Source organism: Cynara cardunculus (genome assembly GCF_001531365.2).
Source record: "Cynara cardunculus var. scolymus isolate 2C chromosome LG 11, CcrdV1, whole genome shotgun sequence".
Taxonomy (NCBI): domain Eukaryota; kingdom Viridiplantae; phylum Streptophyta; class Magnoliopsida; order Asterales; family Asteraceae; genus Cynara; species Cynara cardunculus.
The window spans coordinates 17,174,708-17,179,593 of NC_037538.1; positions in this window are offsets into that span (position 1 = coordinate 17,174,708).

The following is a 4,886-nucleotide window of genomic DNA, read 5'->3' on the forward strand; positions in this document are numbered from 1 at the left end:
CAAATTTTTGGGTTTTACAACTCTCCCCTCCTTCATGAAATTCCGTCCTCGGAATTAGCACTTACTAAAACAACTGGGGATACTTAGATCTCATTTCTTCTTCTGGCTCCCACGTCATTTCTGCGCTTTTATAGAATTTCCACTTAACTAGTACCAATGGTATACTTTTGTTTCTTAGTCTTTTCGTCTTCTTATCCAATATACCAATTGGTTCTTCCACATAGGCGAGTTTGTCATTAACCTCAATGTCGTCTAAATCCACAACAGTCGATTCGTCAACTAAACATTTTCTCAAGTTTGACACATGAAAGGTGTTGTGAATACCACTTAATTCCTCTGGTAGTTTCAACCGATAAGCAACTGCTCCTACTCTTGTAGTTATCTCAAATGGTCCGATATACCTTGGACTTAGCTTACCCTTCTTCCCAAATCTCACGACCCCCTTYCATGGCGATATCTTCAACAAAACCTTATCACCTACTTGGAATTCCAAAGGTCGACGTCTTCTATCAGCATAACTCTTTTGCCTATCTTGCGCAACCTTTAACCTTTCCTTGATCTGTACGATTTTATCAGATGTCTGTTGGACCAACTCGGGTCCAGCTAGTTGCCTTTCTCCGATGTCTGCCCAACAAATTGGAGTTCTACACTTACGACCATATAATGCTTTGAATGGTGCCGCCTTGATGCTCGAATGGTAACTATTGTTATAAGCAAATTCCACCAATGGGAGGTGGTTGTCCCAACTACCTCCGAAGTCAATCACGCAAGCTCTCAACATGTCTTCTAGTGTTTGTATCGTCCTCTCACTCTGGCCATCAGTTTGAGGATGATATGTCGTACTCAAGTTCAACTGCGTTCTCATTTCTTGCTGAAAACTTGACCAAAACCTCGAAGTAAACCTAGCATCTCTATCTGAGACAATGGATATTGGTACACCATGTATCGACACGATTTCATTGACATAAAGCTGGGCCAATCTTTCTAGTGTATACTTGTCGCTGATCGGCAAGAAGTGAGCGGACTTCGTTAGTCGGTCCACAATCACCCATATGGCGTCGTGTCCCTTTACCGTTCTTGGAAGTTTGGTGACGAAATCCATTGTGATCATGTCCCACTTCCATACTAGGATCTCCATTTGTTGCAACATTCCAGACGGTTTTTGATGCTCGGTCTTCACCTTCAAGCACGTCAAACATTTTCCCACATAGCTAGCTACTGCCCTTTTCATGTCAGGCCACCAATAGCTTTCTTTTATGTTCTTGTACATCTTATTACTACCTGGATGCATAGTATATTTAGACTTATGTGCTTTATCCATCACTACACTTCTTAGGTCTCCCAAACTAGGAATCCAAACCCGACTCCCATGTCTATATATTCCATCTGGTCCAGCTGTCAAAGTCTTGATTTGTCCAATCATCCTCTCCTTCTTGATGTTTGTTTCGAGTAAAGCTTCCTTCTGGACATCCTGTATTCGGTCTAGAAGTTCCACCTTAACACTCATCCACATGACTTGAACCCTGATTGGTCCGTTTCTTTCCTTCCTACTAAGTGCATCGGCAACTACATTTGCCTTACCTGGATGGTAGTGGATCTCACAGTCATAATCCTTAAGTAGTTCCATCCACCTTCTTTGCCTCATATTCAACTCCTTTTGATCAAACAAGTATTTAAGGCTCTTATGATCAGTGTAGATTATGCACTTCGTACCGTACAAATAATGTCTCCAGATTTTTAGCGTGAAGACGACAGCTACTAGCTCCATGTCGTGAGTTGGGTATTTCCTCTCGTTTTCTTTCAACTGGCGTGATGTGTACGCAATGACCTTGCCCCGTTGCATCAGTACACAACCAAAGCCCATTTTTGACGCATCACTGTAAACGACAAAGTCTTCTACTCCTTCTGGTAGTGATAAAACCGGTGCAATGCTTAGTTTCTTCTTAAATGTCTGGAACGCTTCTTGTTTCGTCCCCCAATCAAACTTAACCGACTTCTTTGTCAGCGTCGTCAAGGGCGTTGCTATCTTGGAGAAATCTTGGATAAACCTTCGGTAATACCCTGCTAGGCCTAGAAAACTTCGGATCTCCGATACTGACCTTGGAGATTCCCAATTCATAACTGCATCAATCTTAGCCGGATCCACCTTGATTCCTTCCGCGTTGACTACGTGACCGAGGAATTGTACCTCATGCAACCAAAATTCATATTTTGAGAACTTGGCGTACAATTGCTCTTTTGGTAATAATTCAAGAATCATCCTTAAGTATTGTTCATGCTCCTCTTTACTTTTCGAATAGATCAAAATGTCATCTATAAAGACTATGACAAATTGATCCAAATACGGTCCACGAACTCGATTCATCAAGTCCATGAATGCCGCAGGTGCGTTTGTTAACCCAAATGGCATTACTACAAATTCGTAATATCCATATCGAGTCCTAAAAGCGGTCTTCGACACGTCCTCTTCTCGAACCTTCAACTGATGGTAACCTGATCTCAAATCGATTTTCGAGAAACAGCTGGCTCCTTGCAACTGATTGAAAAGGTCGTCGATCCTTGGCAATGGATATCTGTTCTTTATCGTGATTTTGTTCAATTCCCGATAATCGATGCACATCCTCATCGTGCCGTCTTTCTTCTTGACGAATAAAATCGGTGCTCCCCATGGCGACGAGCTTGATCTGATAAACATTTTATCTAAGAGTTCTTGCAATTGCTTCATTAGCTCTTGCATCTCTGTTGGGGCTAACCGATAAGGTGCCCTTGCGATTGGTACCGCACCTTGTACCAAATCGATTCGGAACTCTACCTGACGTTCCGGTGGTATTCCCGATAATTCATCCGGAAATACTTCTGGGTAATCCTTCACCACTGGTACATCATGTATGGCCTTCTTTTCGAGCTTGGCGTCGATGGTGTATGCCAAGTAAGCCATACAACCATTCCGCATACACTTATTTGCCTTAATTGCATTGATCAACCCTACGCAACCCTTCTTTCGATCACCGTAAACCTGGATCGTTTCTCCTTCCAGAGTTTGAATCTTGATCATCTTTTTATTGCATAGTATTTGCGCATGATTGTTGGACAGCCAATCCATCCCCAAGACTACGTCAAAACCTCTTAGGCACATTGGCATAAGCCTAACAGGGAAATCCTTCCCATCTATAACAATCGTGCATTCATCAAATACTTTGTCTACCTTACATTGACTACCGTCGGCTGTTTCTACAGTGTAGGTTTTGTCTAGTCTACAGGCACTCCTATTCAGATAGTGGCAGAAGGTAGTAGACACAAAACTACCATTCGCACCCGAATCAAATAACACATGTGCATACACATATTTGATAGGGAACATACCAGATACGACGTCGGGTGTTTCCCTGGCCTCCTCCAAAGTCATGTTGTAAGCTCGGTCGTGTCCCTTAGGTAGCTCCTTCCTATTTTCCGCTCTATTCCCGAATCCGTTATTCACTGTCTTCCTGTGGGGTGTCGTACTATTGCGACGTTTTGGACAGTCAGGACGCAAATGTCCCGTAGCCCCACATTCGTAACAAGTCCTTCCTTCCGGGCACTCTCGTGCGATGTGCCCTGGTTTGTCACATTTATAGCACGTCAGGCTCCCCGCTCTACACTCTCCCCTATGCCTCTTGTTACATTTGTTACATGAAGGGATAGTGAATTCCTCACTTCGTGTTTTTGCCAGAGTCGGAGTCCATTTGGATTTCTTGTTGAACTTGCTCAATCCTTCCCACCTTCTCTTTGCTTCTCTTCTATCACCAGTCTCTCTAGCGTTGTTCTCCTCTGCCACCTTTGCCATCTCCACTGCTTGTACGAATGCGGTCGGCTTAGTCATGTCCACGTAACGTTTGATTTCGATTCTTAGGCCGTCCTTGAAACGACCTATCTTTCTCTCCTCGGTAGCCACCTGGTAACTGGCAAACCTCGCTTTTTCAAGAAACTCGTTAACATATTCTTGAACTGACAATGATCCTTCCTTTAATCTCAGAAATTCTGATTCTAGCTTGTTCACCTCCGTTTGCGAGCAGTACTTATCCATCATCGTCTTTTTCATTTGTTCCCAAGTCATGGCAACAATATCCTCATCACCTCTGATTGCACACTCAGACTCCCACCAATGCAATGCATAGTCCACAAAGGTTGTAGCAGCATAAGTCACCTTTTGATCTTCCGCGCATCTACAAATTTTGAAGCAGCTCTGCATCTTGGCTACCCAGTTCATCAGGCCAATTGGGCCCTCTATTCCTTTAAATTCTTTCGGCCCGGTGCCTTTGAATGTTTTAAAACTGCATCCTCTCACCTTTGCAGTCAACTCGGTTCTCTCGATGATGAGCGACTTCACCTTTTTTTTATCAAACACTTCCACCCTTTCAGGGACTTGAGTGTTCTCGTGTCGAACGCTTCCTTCCTCCCCACCTTCATTATCCTTAAGTCTGTCACCCAACATTTCTTTAAGCATATTTGGCAACGTATCCCGGAGGACTTGTGCCATTTGTTCAGCCATCACTTCCTTTGTGAGAGGAATTTCTCCTCCTTGGCCCCCTTGGCTCCTACCGATAGCCAAACTATCTGGCACGGATGGGGTCGTACTTGAACTAGCGGTTGGATGGCTCTAAGTATAATGTTCATCTTATTCGTTGTACAGATACTAGTGGACATCTTCCATCTTTTAGCATTGAGGTTGAAGATTGAACAACAGATCTGTGTAAAGATTCCATACCCTTGAATGATGTTATGCACTTTTTTCTCTGATGGCAAAGTTGTTTGAGGAACATAAGTACTAGTGAACTCTGGCTCATTGACAATTGGTTCTAGAATGTGCTCTGCAATGTACTCTAGTATAACTTGTTCTTGAAGTTCTG